A 20,167-nucleotide genomic window follows, 5' to 3' on the forward strand; every position below is an offset into this window, starting at 1 on the left:
GAAATACGTTTGAGTCACGTAATAATTTCTTGTGTCCAACTCATAGGTTGAGCATTAAAATTCAAACGAAGATTTGAACTTTTGAGATTGTGTAACGTGTATGGTGAGGGGTTTTACAGTAGTAAAACATATATAATAATTGTAAAAAAAATTATGTTGGCTACTTCGCGGATTTCACTTATTGCGGGCTATTTTGGGAACATATATACAAATGTGTCAGACGACACTTAAACAGAGGGTGAGGCCTCAGGCAGTTACTATTTACTATGTACACAACAAATAATGCATGCCATTCCAAAGAACATGCATTGGCTACCTCAATATAGATGGCTATTACATCAAGAAACAACAAGGGCAGTCAAGGGGAAGAATCAGGCCTGCAGGCCTTTGTCATGGCTCCTGGTTGTTGCTGCTCTCTCCAGGACTAATCAGGTCAACTCCCTATACCTGGGCCCAGGTACAGCCTCTGGAGTTAAAAGACCTGTTGCTGATCACACAAGGCGTAGACTGAGACAGACACAGTTGGACTTGCAGCTGCTGGCTTCTCATTATAAGTTGTTGTGTACTTTCTTATTTGCCAATAAATAGTACAAAATGAGTGGCCGTACGGGGCGCACGGTGTCCGCATGTTGGTGTAGTTGTTAGCATGTTGGCCACATAGTCAGGAGATCGGGAAGATCTGTTTGGGCATCTCTGCTTGGAGTTTGCGTGATCTCCCCATGTATGCGTGAAAAAATATGCATGTTAGGTTAATTAGAGACTCTAAATTGTCCATATGGTATGAATGTGAGTGTGAATGGTTTGTCTATATGTGCCCTGCGATAAGCTGGCAACCAGCCCAGGGTGTTCCCTGCCTCTCTCCCAAAGTCAGCTGGGATTATGACCCTAGCGAGGACAAGCAGCATAAAGAAAGGATGGATGGATGGGTAAATGTCACAGTATTGTTGTGTTGAAAGGAAAAAAAATCCGTAAAGTATTCCTAGATCAACCCTATCATCAAGTCCAGATGCTGGCAGTTGCAGTGTGTAAAGCTCCGACAGTGAATATGTTGGTTTTACATCAGACAGGCAGATTTAAATGTGAAAGACAGGATTCAGTATTTCCCTCAGCAGTAAGAGAGAAAATATGCCTCAGGTGTGAGGTGTGTCAGGCAGGTTAAAGCGCTTAACCCTGGTCTCTGAGGCATTACCACCTTCTAAATCCACCCACAACCCCTTAGCTACCCCCCTAAAGCCCTACAACCCGTATAGTCTTTTATTCCCTTGAGCAACAACATACAGTAGCTACTCGGAACAGAGCCGAAGGTGATAACAAGGCTTGTGTGGCATCATCTTGAAGGATCACAGTGTTTTCTGTGTCACTCCCAATCTACTTTTCCCACTTCGCCACTCCACACACACATACTGTACACATGGCCACAGCACGGTCTAATTAATGGTGCATTTATGCTTTGCGATATAAGATAATCAGGCTCTAATTAGGCTGAAATGGGCTCCACAGGTCTGATTTATGACCGGTTGGGACGATCTCAACGGGGTGATTTGGACTTTTCCATCTCATGCACATGCCAGCCTTCATAATGTGCCAAAGGCTATGGCAAGAACCCAATTTCAGTGAGTCCTTTTGAATAAATGAAAAGAGTAATGACGGTAGGCTACCGTAAAGCACCGTGTATAAACCGCACCCGTGTATTAACCGCACCCCCATTTTCAGGCTGACGGCGGGGGAAAAAAAAATGTTAGTTCATAAATGCTTGCCAACTCTTTCATCTCAAATCAACATGCGTAAAGGTACTAAGCAATTTCAAAAAGAAGAAGAGAGGAGAAATCTGCCGTCCATCAATTCATCTGCAATGGAATTACATAATGCTGCATTGCTTCAGTGTGAAGTTGAATAAACTCCAACGTTTATTCAAGCATACACAAGCATTTTCAGCAACTGTACAGCAGAGAGCGCTAAAGTCAAAGCAACTGTCTGACCCACAGACGGCTTCCCAAATGCGCTTCTGGTCAATTTCTGACTGTATTTATAGCCGAATTCTGGCCTAGCGGACCCAAGCGTCCACGAACTTGCATCTAGCGGCGCCAAACTTTGACTTGGCGTTGTTGGAGCGGTGATGAACTTTGCCGTGGCGGAAAATTGTCCGCTCGTAATATTTTGTGCAGCTCAAAACTTTCGGAGCGGTAGTAGGGACCATCAGCGGTGGCCGAGCGGATACGGCGTTGCCTTAATGGGGTCCTACTTCTGTTAAACGGTTGTGAACGAGCGGTGACTCATTTTTTTCACCGCTCCAGGAACGCGACTGCAAAGTTCAGGCGGTGTGACCGGGCTTGTAGTACGAGTGATCTTCTGCTGAAGCGTTGTAGAAGCGTTGTCTGATTTTATTTTCCAGTCCGAGTCTGGTCACAGACCTGTCATCGTGTATAAACCGCACTCCGATTTTTTGTTTCTTAGAGGTGGAAAAAAAGTGCGGTTTATACACGGTGCTTTACACGGTGCCTAAAGTTATGCTATTTAAAATACAATATTCAATAAAATACAAAATGGAATGTAATATAGAAAATAGAAAAGTCCCATGTAATGGCTTCAATTTGTGAAAAAAACAAGGTTATTTTTAATAAAGTGTGGACATTTTAACAACTGTCATTCATTAGATAAATGAATTGTTTTCTAAATTGTTTCATATCAATTGATGAGGAGTGACCTCATTGCTGACCAACAATGAAGTATTAGCCCTTTGTCGAGCAGAATGTTACCATCCTGGCCTGAATGCCTCCAGATGATGATGAGGATCTCAATCCAGTCACTTCCTTGATGTTCTTGTGCATGTACCTCAGCTCAGTGGTTCTTGTCCTCTCGATCTCATCACACGAATCGTCCAGCCGTGCTTCCTTTGCTTCACTGCATTTCTTCTTGATGTCTAGTTCTTATCTCTGGTTGTTAGTAATTGTCTGGCTGTGATTTGACTTTTCTGCTCTCCTCCACGAGGTCAAGGATCTCCTGGGCCATCCACTTCTTGTGTGGGTTTTGCTTTGACTTACGTTCAAATTGTTCTGTGGTCTCATGAATGGTTTCCCGAAAGTTTGCCCATCCGTCTTCAGAGTCAGATATGTTCTTTAACACCCCAAGTCGATTAGCGACACTGATGGAAAATGACTACTATTACTACTTGGAGCCGTATGTGAGCTCGGACAAGTGTGAGAACCAAAGCATCTCTCGGCGTGAAGAAAGTTTAATCACTGCGTGGGATCAGTAGATGCAAAAGTGGAGACTAAACAGCCTTAATAATGAAAAAAATGTTTGCATGCAGCAACTGCGTGTCTTTATAGAGTATAAGCATAGTTAAACATCACATTATGAACAAAGCATATTGGTAACGAATCAACACAAAAACAAAACGTTAAACAAAATTAAACAGTTCCTGCTTTGTACTGTAGTACTGATGTACTGTAGTTACACCCAAACGGCCATGACTATGGGTGTTCCATGTTTGGAGAGCTCACGGACTCGGCTCCAGCTCACCTGCGACCCTAGTAAGGATAAGGTTAAGGATAAGTGGCATAGAAAATAGATGGATGGATTGTGTTGATGTGCGTAATTATCAGTAGGACCCTATGAAATTAATTTTATTTTTTTCCAAATTCTGTTTAAATGCAAAAATCCTTATATTTATTGATGCAATACATCATTGGCCAATTTTGCCCAGTATTTTAGAAACGGATGTAGCTTGGTTGACTTTTCTAATGGGATGTGAACACACAAAATCCTCAACAAGCCGCTCTTATTTTGAAGGCAGGAAGTGTGCTGTATGTGTTGACAATGTCTGTTGACGGTTAAGATGAGCTGGGAGCAAGAATGAACATGCCTCTCATCCTTATTTCACTTAGAACCTGCACGACGTAACAGGCACTGTAAAACGCTCTTTTGCATTAACAAGCGGTAAAAGACACACTCTAAACCACAATCAGTAGCCAATAGCATTCTCTGCTAAACTAAGCTCACCCCGCTAGCTATCATTCACGCGCCGTAAGAGAGGAATTTCAAAATTTTTTCGCCAACTTTTGCCGATCTTTTAGGTCGCCGTCTCGACATGTTGAGATTGGAAGGGGGGCGGGCTCGTGTTTGTGAGGACATTCTGCCACGATTGAATGATCCGGTCCGCTGAGAAAATACTTCTGCCGATGACAGCATTTCAGTCAAATTATGTCAATATCCGTGAGATTCTGCGTTTAACAGTGGCTGATTGGATAATTCCGCGATTCCGTCCGTGTGTCCGTGGAAATCGTAGGGTCCTACATCAGGTAAACAAAGAAAGGATAAACCATGCAGGGACTGAATGCACCATTCTCCCAAAAAAGATGCCAAAAGTAAAAAGTACTGAAGTACTTGGATGCAAAAAGGAGTTTATTACTTATTCAATAAGCCTTCTGTCTGACTGTGTTGGGCAACAAGGAACCCCTTTTCATCAGGAATCCGAGAGAGTGAATTGTTCCTGGTATTCCAATAATGCCATATAATTGAATTGCTATCTCTCTGCTCTCAGAGGGAGCGTACAGGCACGAGACGCTCAGAGGCCCACACTTTAAAATAGATTAATTAATGGATGGCTTAATTTGTCTAATTGTCTGTTCCTAGATAACGAGCTTAGATTTGCGCCAATTATCCTTTTGCTCTTGTGAGCCCATTTTTCTGAAAAGGGTATTTTTTTTTTTTAAACTCTGCTGGGTGTGTTGGTGTGCATGGGTGACCGATGAACATCGACACATCGGGTTGATGGTCACCAACATAAACACTTGTATACGTGCAGCTGAGCCGACTGTATTGCAAATCCCTCCTCCGTGGTTACATTTCAAAAGCTTTCAGAATAGAACGACACCAAATTGATCCACATTGTCATTTAACTAATGTGAGAAATTGTAAACGTGACCATGTAGCGACAGAAAAGGCATGCTGTCATGTAAATAGGATAAAGCTATTTAGTTTCAAGCTAATAAGTGTCTGTGGGAAACTGCTGATTGGGCTGTACGGTATAGTGAATACAGTCGTCCCTCACTAGATCATGGTTCGAACATTGCTCCCTCACTGTATTGTTGTTTTTCCAAAATTCATAAATGATCACTGTTTTTTGGTTGAATACGGCCTATTATTAGTTAATAATAGTTATCGGCCTAAATTAAGCATTCTCAAGCCTAAAATGGCTAAATGAACTAACTAAATGAACTAGAATATATATACAAGGCAGAAGAAGCATTCTAATTGTGAATGTAGTATTCCTGATTGGCCACTAGCTGTCAGTAATTGTTTGGTGAGACAGGCACCAGATATGATCGTCAGAAAATGCATTTATTGCAGGTTTAAATGATCTCACAACAGGCACAGTAATAACAAAATAATCATAATAATAACAACACGAGCTACTGACAACGCACGACAGGCTAAAACTCAACTCTGAACGTCCGACGTCACGTCATGTCACGTCACACACCCGTCCGCCTGAACAGACTTTTATTCACGTCGGCAACTGCTAACATGTGAGTCTGTGTTCTGTTATTTGTGTCTAATATTTCTTATTTTCTCTGACTATGTCAACTATATTGAGCAGTACAAATGTAAAGTTAACTATACAGGTGTTATTTCATGTCTAGAGGGCTCTCTTACTTGACTTACTTACTTACAAACCATATCATGAAGATTGTAAGCAGGTTTTCCATGCCATAAATATGAAAGTATTTTATTTATTAATATTGAAATTCACTTAGCGCGGCCGGTTCGGGAACCAATTACCCACGATAAACGAGGAACGACTATAATTTATTTTGAGCCCTGAAAACTATTCCCACAACAGGTTCAGAAACCCTGCTCTAGTTGATGAGTTCATCAAGCCCCCTTATGTATAACATTTTACTGAACCTTTTTTTTCCTTTGCCTGAAAAACGAGAAAGAGTCCGCCAGAGCCATTTATTTCACCACTTGTCCTGCGAAAGTCAGCTGGAAAAGGCTTGTGACCCACAACTAAGTGGCATCAAACTGGATGAATGGACTTTTAAAGCTCATCAAAACCAATACATGCGGCTTAAAACATGCCTTCAGACTTTTACCTTTTGCTCTTCCCACTTCAGTTTAGCATAGAATGATAGCATAGGGGCTATCGTGCAAATACGGAAAGACTGGAGCATTGGTCCTGAAGAGTGGCAGGATATTTTTTATTTCGTGAGTGAAAAATAAGACATGCAGTACTTCTGGTGGACATCGGTAAGTGTCAGTGAGGGCTTGGTGGGGGTCTTTTTCTTTTTTATAACTTGATGGCTAAAGCAAAGATGAGATATGTTTATCAGATTTGTTCTATGAATGGTTATGTGTGATTATCAGAGTTTTAATCACATTCCATGACTGCATGGCCGTGGGTTCCTAAATCAAACATTTCCAGGCCGGTGGATTGGAAGGAAGGAATGGCCCAATTCCCCGACCACCTCCTCCACTGATATCATTTCCCTGGACTTCTTTCTATGGGGTTATGTAAGAGATATCACGTGTCGAAGAAAGGTATGTGCACATCAACAACCTGAAGCGGAAGATCACACATCGCCACCATTGATGAGGTTATGCTGCAGCAAACATGGCAAGAAATCGAGTACCGTCTTGATGTGCTTTGTGGAATTAATAGTGCCTTTATAGACACTTTATAGACACCTAATTCCCGAGACGAGAACGAGACCAGATGAGATTTTAACATGAATTTTAAGAAAAGTACAATGACAAAATATGACAGGAATGAACAAACTTTTTTTTTTTTTAACCGAGTCAAAGAAAGCAATACAAATGTTTATTGTCCCACAAATTGAAGCTCATTTTATGAGACCAAATAGTTTTTCCACTTTTGCTGGGTTTTTGTTCATTTTCAGACATGCATTGCACGGCGTTATGGAAGTGGAGTTTACTCCGCCGCGCCTGCTCGGCCGATTCTTCACCTTTGTTGATGGCTTGTATTCAATTACTGAAGAAATGCACGATGCAGGAAACACTTAAATGCTCACCCTTACCTGCTAAATATAGCGACCATGTCGCTCAATTGTCAACACGGATCTCCTCTATGTGTGAGGTGTGTTATGAAACAGAACTGGTGCTTGAAAGCTGGTGCTTAAGCCAAATGCAATGAGCGTCAATAGTCAGTAGAACCGCTCGCTGATTAAGGGTGCGGACACGTACGAACAGCTACGTGCGTTGATCTGACAAATCTTGACGCAAAGTTGCCAAATGTAGAATTACCACAGCTTCTGCTTGGACATCAACAAGTAGCAAGCAGCTGTTCAACTTCGATGGAAAAAACAGACACGTCACTCGCTGGCGCTGATGCTGGAAACACCGAGGTCGGCACTTAATGTGCACTTCCAATATGTCTCTCACGCTGCCACTTCTATATTACTGTATTATCATTCATAGTAGCCGTGCAATAGTTCAGTCTAATTGGCTTCTGGCTACTCTGTTCTCAGGATATAGCTTTTCTCCAAATGAGAAATCTCATTCACCCCTAGTATTAAATGAGGCAAAACAACTTCAATATCCACTTCTCATTTTGCAATACTTTCCACAGATTTGTCGAGTCAATTGGTCATAAATGTGTTCAATTGTAAAGAGACTTTATGGTCACCCTGTATAACAATTAAGGCTCTGAATTGGCTTATTAGGACTTGAAAGGGAAATGCTGAGAGGTGGTCTCGAGTTAACAAGGTAAAAGAACGAGAGAAAAAGCGGCTGAGCTGACAAAGAAAGCGGGGCTAATGGGACGCGAAAAAAGTCAGCTAAACGGGGAAGCAGCAATCAAATTACGTTGAAACAACTCTGTCTTCAGCAAAGTGATTAGGGGTGTTGGATGTTGGACTAGAAGTGAACTTTATTCAGTCAGAATGACATTGAAGTGTGTAGGTCAACTGAGTGTGTGCACAGTTTGTGATGTTTTCATATGGGTGTGTGGCCTGGGGCTGATGAAGCCATTAAGGCTTGGTCTCATAGCAAATCAATCACTGTGACACCCCAATAGGAGAGCTGGATGGCTGTTCTTCAAAAAGCGCCGAGCATACCACAGCTACGACAGTAATCGAGCCAGGCCTGAACTACCAACGTCCGGTTGACCCCACTCCAGCTCCACCGCAGTACATGCTCTGTGGCGTGCAGCGTTACCCGTTTACAGATATAAACAAACACACATACTTGGCCTCTTTTTGTCGTCTTGTATGGTGTTAAGGCACCGGGTCGGTGGCTGCCTGTTTTAGCTGAGTGTTTGTGAAATCATTCAAGTGAATTAAAGTACAATATAACCGGAGGAGGCGCAGGGGATGCTGGGCAAGTGTCAAGCGGCGTCTGAAGCAGAGGAGATTTACACCCCACATCCCTGTAGTCATTACTGGAAATGTGCGATCCCTGATGAACACAATGGATGAGTTGGAAGCACTTGCCAAGACACGGAGAGAATATAAAGAGATTGTTTGTTTCTGTGAAACATGGCCTCATGGACACACCGGACTCGGCCCTGGCTTCCACGCTATCAGAGCAGACAGAGACACTGTAACAAGCGGCAAGAGCAAAGGAGCCGGACTGATTGTGTTCGGAAATTCCCAATGGTGCAATCCGGGGCATATTCATGTCAAAAGACAGGAGTGCACCCGTGATATAGAACTCATAATGTTCCTGTACCACCTTCCAAGGGAATTTACAAATGTCACCGCTATCATTGTTTACATTCTTCCTTCCGGGAAAGCTGACGCCGCCTACGATGTAGATCTCCTCACAAAACACCCCAGCGCTTTCATCTTGGTCATTGGTGACTTTAACCATGTCTCGTTCAAATCCAAGACTCTCCCCACGTTTCATCCGTTTATTAAACGTACCACAAAAGAAAATAAGACTCTACATCTGCTATATGCAAATATAAAAAATGCATACATCTCCAGTGCTCTTCCCTCATTAGGCCGGTCAGACCCCAATTTTGACCTACTCACACCTGAATATAAACCTGTTGTTAAAGAACAACAAATCAGAATGAGTGTAACGGGTGCCAGCTAGCGTGGCTGTGCAAGTGTACGTTGGTCAACCTCACTCTCCCTGCCTTAAGAGCCGTGCTGAGCGCTGGGTTGAGAGTCCGGGCTTCTGGCCCAGCGGTCAGTGCTCTCCAATCCCATTCCAAAGGTCCTGGCTGGCTGAAACAAACGGGTTACATGAGGACAGTGAGAAAGTGGTTTGGAGGTACTCCGTGGTGTATTAGATGCCAGTGATTATGAGGTCTTCTATAAAGCTCATGAGAAGGATTTAGATGGTTTAACAGACTGTACCACTGGTTATATTGAGTTCTGTGTGGATAATTTCATTTCCACTAAAAATAATAAATCATAAACCATGGTTCATAAGTGAGCTGAAAAACTCAAGGCTGGTGACAAGACAGAACTCAGGAAAGTACAAAAAGAGCTGAAAAGGAGGAAACAGAAACATCTACAGGAGAAACTGGAGCAAAATTGTGTTGCTAGCAATTATCAGCAATTGTAACAATTATGATCGAGATGTGTGGTCAAGAAAAGTGCCAAAATAGTCCAAAACTCCGATATCAATGCGGTAGACGTCCATTCCCCTTCACAGGAAGTGAGACTTTTCTTAAATGCAAGGATGTTCACTTACAGGATATTTGTTGTTTTGCTTCTTGTGACAAACACCAAACGGCCCTCACAGCTGGAAAGATTTTCTGTTCACTGTTAGGGGTCTGATTTATCAGTTTAATTATAAACTACATTCCCTGTATGCGCATTTCACTGTCACACTTTCCAACCCTGAATAGCAAGAGGGGAAAAAAAAAACAAGAGTTTCCTCTTCTAATATTTATGGCAAACGTTTTTGTGCACTACTTTCCTGCACAATCTTGTCCTGAGATATGTACACTCTCCTCCATCTGTTGGGACTCGGGGCGTGTGCTCTTTTTCTTGTTTATCACTTTTCCATTTTTAAACTTCCAGGCACGGTGGCGCAGTCAATCAGAGCAGGCCACACCTTGTCATCCTGCGATTACCTGCTGCAAAATAAAGTGACTGGGTGACTGGCCAAGAAAATGGAAGCGGCACACACAGAGACAGGTATAAATGAGTGTGTGCAAGCAACCATGCGTTAACCCTTTATAATTCCGGGATTTTTTTTTTTTTTTTGCCCAAAAAGTCTGAAAAAGTTATACCCACAGTAAATGTAAAACTGTACTTGAGCCATTTGGAGCAGAGGCATGGCTTTCAGCTCTTTTGAACGCTAAATAACTGAATCTCAACCATCAGAATCTGTGCGAATGACATTGAAAAATAGCAGTTTGAATACACTGAAAAAGGAATCCGCCTACGTATATTTCTCAGAAACATGTGCCTTCAAAAAATAGCTAGTATGGAGGTCTGGACTGGAAAATGGGACCATACTGCAAGTCCTTAATTGATAGCATGGCAATGCACACGGTATGCAATGAAGGGACTACGTGAACTACGAGAACTGTCCCAGACAACTTTGTATCAAGCTTGGACAAGCAATGTATCATTAAGGTTCTGACTTGGATGGATGTCAACCTAACTAACAGCCAACTATTGTAGCAAGGAGTAAAGATATACATGTGTAAGACTTTTACCATGTATGTCAAGGCGCATGTCTGTTCAACTTGAGCATTTATTTTTACTCACATTTCGGTCTGTAGCGAGCAATCTGTGTGGCTTTCTCCTGGTACAGAGAAATTAGAAAATAATCAACAATGATACAGGTTTCTCTGGTACAGGTTCCAAATGTGTGCCATTTAGAGGCTGTTAGACTTTTAGGACAGTTTAGCTCATCTTTGAAGTCCATTTCACCATGAGTGTTGTAAATTAAAAATGCAGTCGTCTCTCATTTATCGCGGTTAATTGGTTCCAGACCTGACCCCGATAAGTTAATGTACATGAAGTAGGATTCAATATTAATAAACAGAATATTTTTGTAGTTAGAGCATAGAAAATCCGATTATGACTTTATGACTAAATATGTTTTTTAACATTAGTAGAGCCCTGCGGACATGAAATAACACCCCATAGTCAGAGTTACTCTCCTATTATTCTTTGTTTACGCCACATTGGGCAGGCTACGGGATCAACGCGGGGACATAAGCGATGGCCGCCGCTAGCATAGCAAGCTATCGAGCTAACAAGTCAGCCTCTCCAATTTACTTATTATAAACTTAAGAACGTGTTTCAAATGGAGTGGGGAATAAGGACAAAAATGCCAAAAACCTACCACTTGGGATGGGAGAATAACTTTTTTCGACGCTATAATGTCGGACATGCCATGACATAACATGACATGCAGCGTGAAGGTAATGTAATATAACATAATGTCTCATCAATGTAACATTACTGATGTTTAGTGACCAGAATACGACATATAACGACAATATATCGTTATATGTATTTTTTGACTAATAGGCCATAGTCAACCACGAAACAGTGATCATTTATGAATACATTTTTGAAAAACTGCGACTGAGTGAGGGAGCAATGTTCGAACCGTGATGTAGCAAAGGGACAACTGTAGGCACATTGTTGAAGCAGTTGAGTTTTCGGTTGCTCCATTATGCATGAGCTCCTTGCTTTTATGACAAAAGACCACCCATTGGCCACCTGATGTTTTCACAATTTCTTTGGCTATTCAATGCATGTCAATCATCATTAGGAATCAATGTAATTGGACGAACTACATACATTAGAAGAGGAGCTGGTACTTTTTTACGCACAGTTCATTGTGTATTGTGCCATAGCAGCACAGGATAGACTATTGGGTCAAATGAGGTGTCATTCAGAAGTTTAAAGCTATGTTTCAGTAACATGGTGTGGTTAATGCATCCAGGCTAACTGAATTCATGATGAAAATTTGCAGCAGCGGTGTGTTACTTGGGTCTAAGAGTTTGTCAGGGAGGCTTTTTGATGGAACCCCAAAATGCAGATATTTAGTATGGGCGAAAGACAACAGCTTATTCATACTCGGAGTTTGTGAATAGAGGTTACCACTAGTTACCACTAGAGAGTTGACAATGATCTGGTGATGCTTCCACATCGGGGCGGATCCTCTCCGATTCCACATCAAGACAGATTCTTTAGGGCGATACAATCAAGGGAATGAAAGAGGTGAGGGGAAGAGGGGTCCTGACAGGTTGTCTTAGAAGACGTTTCGCCTCTCTTCCGAGCAGGCTTCATCAGTTCATGCTCAGTGACTAGATAGGACAGCTCTCGTATGAGAAATTGTTGCAAGAGCCAATGTATTCATCCTGTCTGGACATTTCTTCTTTTGACGATAAATGCAATGGATCTTGCACCAATTTCTCAGACGAGAGCTGTCCTATCTAGTCATTGAGCATGAACTGATGAAGCCTGCTCGGATGAGAGGTGAAACGTCTTCTACGTCAATGTGAACAGTCGAGTTGAGATTGATTCAATGCCCTGAGGATAAAATGAATTGGATGAATGACAATATTCACAGGCATAAGTAAATTTTGCAAGCCATTGTGTGTTCCACATTTTAAATAACAATATTGCTAACTGATATTAATTTACTTGTTTGTGTTGGTTTTTTTTTAAACATGATTAATCATCTGCCTTTATAGTAAATCACAATATTACAAAATACAATTTTGTCAGTTGCAAATCATTGAAGCTGCAGGTCTATCTGATGGTGTGCACACGATTTCCTTTTAATTCAGTTCCATTTATTTTTGATGGTTTTGCTGTTTCGTAACCTTTCTTGTCCTCCTGCCTATCTTGTGATCTTTTTTCTCCTTGTCATCCTACAGTGTGAATAGCCATTTACAATCCTGGCACTCGGGAGAGATGTCCTGGAGGTTACACTCACTTGCATCATGGGGGCGAAGTTAGTTTCTCTCACACCCGACTTACATGGATAAGTAAGATGGGGCTTTATGTCAGTTGGTGGAGCTTGCGTAGGGAATTGCGAATCGTCTGTGTAAGTGACTTTCACGTCCTTATTAGGTGTGCATGCCATGGTTTTATACAATAGCGACAAAAACTGCAACTGGGGGAGATTAAGGAGAAAAGCTGACTTAAAGAGGAGGGTCTGAAGGAGGGATCTGCCACTTTACATTAGAGTGTCGGGCTCACACCACAGTAGGCTAACAGACAAACAATCCATCCTTATTTACCCTGCTCAGTGCCAATCCCATTAGATTGGAGAAAATTGGATTCCCACATCCACAGGCGAATTGTGTTCAACTTGAAGGACCCCATTAAAAGTCTTTTTCTGTCCACCTTTGTTTCACTACCCAATGCTTTCCCCTGTTCCACATGGAAGATTTGACATGCAACACATGCTCTTCGAAATGTAAAACACGTTTGTGCTCGCGTGAGAATGCTCACGAATGTAATACATATCCATAACCAGAAGATGTGATGCCAAACGAGCTGTAAACACTACAGCATCACACTACAAGTGTTTGAGTTAGCAAATGACGCCCTCAATCCCAAGGTCAATAACTGAAGACAAGTAAAAACAGTCAGTTCAAAAAGAGTTCGCAAGCTGCCTGTAAGATTAAGAAAACAGGAACAGCAAAGAGGGGAGCAGGAAAGTCACAAAATAAAGACATGATCAGAATGCAGGAATCGGAATACGGGTGCTTCTCCCATAATTGTTTACCCATCACAAAGGTCTCTGGGGTAAATATTGGAGCCAGCTTTCCTCTGGCTTGCCTGCAAATGTTTCAAATATAGATCAGCTCACCTGGAAGAAAAGGCTCCAGCTTGGCTCTTAGATCATAGCAGGCAGCGATTCTGTTGTTGTTGCTGTTGTGTGTGTGTATCTTTACTGTCTGGTATGCTTGATTCAGGACTTTTTGGTGTTTTCTCATCCAACCTTGCAAGGTGTGCGCCACTGTGGAGCCCAGACCGGTTACCCAATTGACAGGGAGTCCAGCATGCCTTCTGAAGACAACCCAAGGGTGGGGTCATTCTTGTTGTGCTGTAGACGGTGTTGTTGTATGCTTGGATGAGAGCTGGCAACCGACTGGGCCACTGTGTATGGTAATTCTCTATTCAGCAGTCTTAGCAGTGTCTGATTAAACCTCTCGCCCCCTTCCCCTGCCAGTGCTATGCCCTTGTACTGCTCTTCTGGCATCCGTGTAACTGACACAACTCTCGTATTAGTGAAGGCTAAAAGGCAGCTGCTCGGTCAGTCAGGATGTTTTCAGGGCAGCCAAAAGTCTGGATGAGATTGCTTTATCGAACTCGAGCCGTAGTGTTAACGGAATGGTCCCTTGGGGGACCTGCTAGAGCATACTTGGAAAACAGGTCTATCCTGACAAGGACATAGGGATAGTGGTCCACCAGGAGGCCCAGGGACAGATAATCCACACCCAACCACTTGAAATGGATCGGAGGTGGTCCAGCCTTCGTAGAGCTGTGAAACTGCCTGGGTGGCCCATTTTTTGGTGGTATTTTATCCCACTCCCTCTATACAGTGGTGCAAAAAAGTGCCCCCTTCCTGATTTCTTATTTCTTTGCATGTTGGTCACACTTAAATGTTTCAGATCACCAAACACATTTACATATTAGTCCATGATGATACACATATTAGTTTAAATGAATCTTTGTATAATTAAGGGAGAAAAAAAAATCCATGCCGCACGGTGGTCTAGTGGTTAGCATATTGGGACACACACCTTCCAAAAAGTTAAACTTTTGTCTTGTCAGACCACAGAGTATTTTCCCAAAGGTCTTGGGGATCTTCAAGATGTTTTCTGGCAAAATTGAAACAAGCCTTAATGTTCTTTTTGTTCAGCAGTGGTTTTGGTCTTGGAACTCTGCCATGCAGGCCATTTTTGCCCAGTGTCTTTCTTATGGTGGAGTCATGAACACTGACCTTAACTGAGGCAAGTGAGGCCTGCAGTTGTTTAGATGTTGTGGGGTCTTCTGTGACCTCTTGGATGAGTCGTCGCTGCACTCTTGGAGTAATTTTGGTTGGCCGGCTACTCCTGGGAAGGTTCAGCACTGTTCCATGTTTTCGCTATTTGTTAATAATGGCTCTCACTGTGGTTTGCTGGAGTCCCAAAGCTTTATAAATGGCTTTATAACTAGAGAAACTGAACTCAGGTATGATAAACCACAGTTAAGTAATGTTGCACGGTGGGGAGGGCAATCACTTTTTCACACAGGGCTATGTAGGTTTGGCTTTTTTTTTTCCTTCATAATAAAAACTTTCATTTATGATTTTTAGTACGTACTCTAATTTGTTTAAGTGTGACAAACAAAAAGAAGAAATCCGGAAGGGGGAAAACACTTTTTCACACCATTGTAGCTGTCTAATGGTGATGAAGACACCTTTGGTCGTGGCACTTGTTACTCCTTTTACTGGCGGAGTAGGGCAATATCTGGGTGTTGTGTCTGGCGCTCCTTCCAGGTCTCTATCTATTTCAGCCATTACTTGGTCTACCTGCACCACCTCCCCCTTCTGCTCTTGTAGCCTGGATAAAGTGACAACATTTCCATTTTGAGCACCTGGGCAATATCCGATGGTGTATCTCAAATGTACCTGTTGGGCCTCCCAACGTCGCTCTGCTGCTGTCAAGAAGCACCAACTGGTTGTTATCTGTGAAAATGGTAAACTCCACACCATAGAGGTAGTCTTTAAATTTCTCTATTACTGTTCATTTCAAATCTAACAGGTCCAGCTTAAACAAGCTATAGTTCTGATCATTATGCTCTGCTGGAGGAAGGCTGCGGCTAGCATAGGCAATTACTGTCTTTTACTCTCACTGTACTTGTACAAGTAACACACCGAGGCCATCAAAACTGGCATCAGTGTATAGCCTGAAGGGACATGAGAAGTCAGCGTAGGTACATTAATCAAGACTTCCTTTAACTGGTCAAAAGCCAGCTGACTTTCGGGGGACCTGCTGATTGATGCCGACTTTTTATCGTGAGTGGTGCTGCAGTCATTGAGAAGGTAAGTATAAACCTGCAATAATAGCCAAACAAAAACCAAAGGAAGGATTTTACTTGCTCCGCCACTTGAGGCACTGGCTGGTGTTTCACCACTGTAGTCTTTGCTGGATTTGGAGCCACAAAAGTAGCAACAAAAACTAAGTCATCAATATAAGATTACTTTGAGCTTGTGGCTGTCTTCTGTGGTTTTTCCAACTACAACAACAACAACATGGCTCAGTAGGCCCATACTAACATTTGTGCAGCACTCTCATTACCTTCCTAAACTCTCCCATGCAGCTGACATACAAACTGTCAAACTCTGGTGGCCACTATCTTGGTTAACCGCATAAATCTGACAGGATGGATTTTGTCAGTACCACAGGGAAAAGCGCATCGGATTTGTGGTAAATAAATAACAATGGTAGGGGGAAAAAATATTAATATCCACAAGAGTTACGTCAAGGTCTGCATGAATTCCCCCAGTGTGTTATTCACAGGCAGGCAGAGGCTGGGAATGGGACCAGCTTCATTTGTAAATTTGGTTGGAGTAATACAGTCAATAAATCATGTTATTGACAGTGTAGGATTGGCTGTGAATGGGCTTCTCCCTCAAGGAACATTGCCCATGTTTGCCTGCTGATGAGCTGCACAGTCTTGAAGGTTGGACATGATTTAATATCCAATGTTGTTATCATTGTGATCTTCAAAACATGACAAATTTGGCCCCCGGAATCTCTGACTGTCGAATTTAAGGCTTTGTCAAAGTAGCAGATACTAAGAAACGTGTCTCTGTCATTGCCATGGTGACCCTCAATCACCTTTTTTGCTAGACCAGATGGACATTTTCATGTTATGATAGTGCTTCTGTCAGAACTTTATATTACTGTTCAGTGTTGTTTTTATTGCTTATTGCTACAAATGTCTCCACACTCTAAAATGAGAGGACAATTATTCCCTTAAGGCATTAATGTCATCGAAATTTTGCTGTAACGCTGAGAGTTTATTATCGTTTACAGTTTTTCCTCCAAGGTTTATAGCTTTAGAAGGATGGCTTACGATTAATGATGTGCAATACCACATGTGAAAATTCAGGCAGGTATCGGCAATACCGATCCGATACCGATACTTTGCAACTTCACCGAATATGTCTGGTACATTTTGAAAATTAGTGTTTTTCATATCAATATGAAGTATATTGAGGTAGGGGGGTGATTTGCAATATAGCCAAGCTATACAGAGGACAAAATCATATAAAATATGCGAAAATGGTAAACAATACAAAAAGAAAATGACTAAAATACATGATTAATTATAAAGAACTACTTTAAGAATGAAAAGTTTATTCACAAACATGGCTCCATTTACAATCGGTGAACGTTTCAATGGGCAAACGTTTCAGACAAGCATTACCTCAAATGACTGAAGTATTGAAAGTATGGGTATTTTGATTTGAGAATCGACTTCGGAGCATGAAGAGCTGGTATCAGAAGTATCGATATTTCAGTATCGATCCGCACATCACTACTTACGATCATCGACACAAACACGCACACATGCACGCATACAGAGCGTGTAAATTTTCTGCAGAAATTTGTCATAGAAAGATTGCTTCTCTGTCCCTCTCCGTCACATTGGCTCAAATTACTGTAAACGGACCCCCACTCACTCTACTCTGTATCAAAGCCTTGTCTTCCTGGATCTGCTGTCATAATGTCTTTGGGTTATATATGCATGAAAATATTCTGGCTTGGAATTCATAGTCCATGGTAGATGCTGTGACAAAGGGCACACTCTTATTAATAAATCAATTAATAAATAAGTCAATCTGTCGTAGCAACGGAACATAAACTGCCATCAGTTAAAACACTGCAGTATGTACTGTAAACTTTACACATCTATCTCTCTGAAAAATGTAAATCTGCTCAACTCTCTTGCCTTTGCTTTTCCACAGGTTTGCATACGAGTGAAGACATATTAGGACCTATCCACCTCGCTGACATCGTTCTGTAAGTATGCAGCATTTTACCATCAGTTTGTTTATTTTCTCCCCCTCTTCTACCATGCTTGTGATTGACTTAAATCGCAGTCATTGGTTTGCATTACACTTCTTAAGAACCTTAAGGACATGCCCAGGGATGCTGTCCAACCCTTCAGCCTTGCCTGGGTTGATGCTGGCAATGGTCTTCCATACTTGAGCGGTGGCCATCTGGTCATCTGGTGCTGGTGGGTACGGGGTGCCAATTCTTGTGGAGTGTTTTAGTCTCAATGTGTGCATAGAATGTATTTAACTTGTCTGGAAGTGAGGGATCGGAGTTACACGACTGCAAAGGGGACAGTTTGCAGTCCGTGATAGAAGTGAATCTCTGCCACAGGCACCTCAAGTCCCTGTGGTCAATAAACCACATTCAGTCTTTGTGTGTACTGTCACTTTGCTTCCTTAATTCCATACTTAAGTGTTCTCCTTGCCAGTGCAGAGCCTGAATGGTCCCTGAATATGAATGCAGCATTCTGTTCCTTCAACAAGGTGCACACTTTCAGCCGCCTCTGTTGTTTTCACTACCGTCACTAATGTAACTAATGACAAATGCTGTGTGTTTGTCACATTGTCATACATTGAAGATGTGTGTTGTGTCAATGCAATCCTGCAATCCTGCAGGGCTGTCTTTGCTTCTTGTGGCCCTAATTCTGACCTCACTGATCACTAGCCTGTTCTGTTGTACCATGGGTTTGTATGTTGGTGTGATCATCAATGAAATGTGGTCTGAGATGCCTATGTGAGGGATGGTCTCTGCTTTATATGCATCTTTTACATTAGAATAAACCAGGTCTAGGGTGTCTGTGTAGATTCTCAGTCATCCAAGTCATGGCCCAAGTCATGTCAAAAGTTTGAATCGAGGCAACTGGACTCTTGTTTGTTGAAGACGTTTTGTCCAAAAGGCTTCTTCATTTATAACATTTTAGGTGCGAAGTTTTCCTATTTATGTCCCTGGTGGGTGTGTCCCCTGGGGGTGATCAGAGTAGGGCTGTTGTTATTGTGGCTTACAACTGTGCTGCATAACAATAAGATGTTTGCCTACCCGGTGGCACAACTCATTAGTGGCCACTCTCTCTGTTGAATAAGACAATCTTTGGGGGAGAGGTGTCAGGACACTTGTAAGCAGACGATAGGTGGTGGCGCAAACCTCCTCATCTGTTTAGGGGGAGCCTTTCTTGTTTTGACATAAATGGCTTCTTTAAAGAAATGCACTGAGAAAAAGAAAAGCGAAAATGGACATCATCAGAAGCTCTGAGAGAGGAGAAACGCCCACCAATATTGGCAGCATTTTTGGTCGTAGACCTTCAACTGTGACGTCTATCATTAAGGATAATGATCGTATCCGTGGCCATGTAAAAGGATCTGCTCCTATGAAACAGGCAGTGATAGCTAAGCAACGTAGCGGTCTTATTATAGAGATGAAAGGTTGCTTGCACTCTTGTGGAGAAAAGGAGGTTACCTTCCAAACTAGCCTGGGACCATACTGCATTTTAAGAAGGTAGAAAGGCCTGCAAGTGATCCTGTACCTGCTGCGTCAGCACCTTCTGCCTCTTCTACTTCCTCCGCCGAATAAACCACAGGGATTAAAGGCTACTGTTTCATTTCAATCTTCTTTTTAGTGCTTTATTACTGTGTTTTGCCCTTCTCGTGTTATGTGTACAGTGCGAGTGACTTGGGAGTTAGTTTAGGTTCAATTTAAGTATAATATTCGACATACAAACACATCAACACTTGACCTACACCACAGTCTAGGAACGGAACTCGTACGTAACCCGAAGACCACCTTGACAGCAAAATGTGCTAATGGTGTTCTTGGATGACTGTGGTCCCTACTCTTTGGAGCCAGCTCCTCCCTTGTAATTCTGGGCTGGTCCCCCTCACAGTTATTTATTATTATCATTTATTAAAGAACCTAAAGAGCCTTATCTTATATTTCTTATTTACATGCCATTTCTGTCTCTACATTGTCGCAATTTCTCGTCTGCTGTCTGTATTGTGTGCGGAGGAGCGATCTTTATTTTGATTTAAGAATTAATTTGGAGTCTCTCTATTGCTTTCTCTTATACAAGTTTGTTAAATTTAACTATGGAGGAGCGAATGCGATGCAGTCAGTTCCCCTTTGCATGTGTGCACTTTTGTACACTATCCGCCCAATCCCCCCCAA

At 42.2% G+C, this 20,167-nt stretch overlaps 1 protein-coding gene across 3 annotated transcripts in view; it reads left to right on the forward strand.

The window, feature by feature from the left end:
• Positions 1 to 20,167, forward strand: part of rbfox3a (RNA binding fox-1 homolog 3a) — a 592,196-nt gene that overhangs the window by 63,116 nt on the left and 508,913 nt on the right. For all 3 annotated transcript variants that reach the window (XM_054768103.1, XM_054768106.1, XM_054768108.1), the window contains exon 3: positions 17,920 to 17,974. The gene's annotated coding sequence lies outside the window, so the exon portion shown is untranslated. The remainder of the gene's footprint in view (positions 1 to 17,919; positions 17,975 to 20,167) is intronic.

This window comes from Dunckerocampus dactyliophorus, chromosome 2, assembly GCF_027744805.1.
Source record: "Dunckerocampus dactyliophorus isolate RoL2022-P2 chromosome 2, RoL_Ddac_1.1, whole genome shotgun sequence".
Classification (NCBI taxonomy): domain Eukaryota; kingdom Metazoa; phylum Chordata; class Actinopteri; order Syngnathiformes; family Syngnathidae; genus Dunckerocampus; species Dunckerocampus dactyliophorus.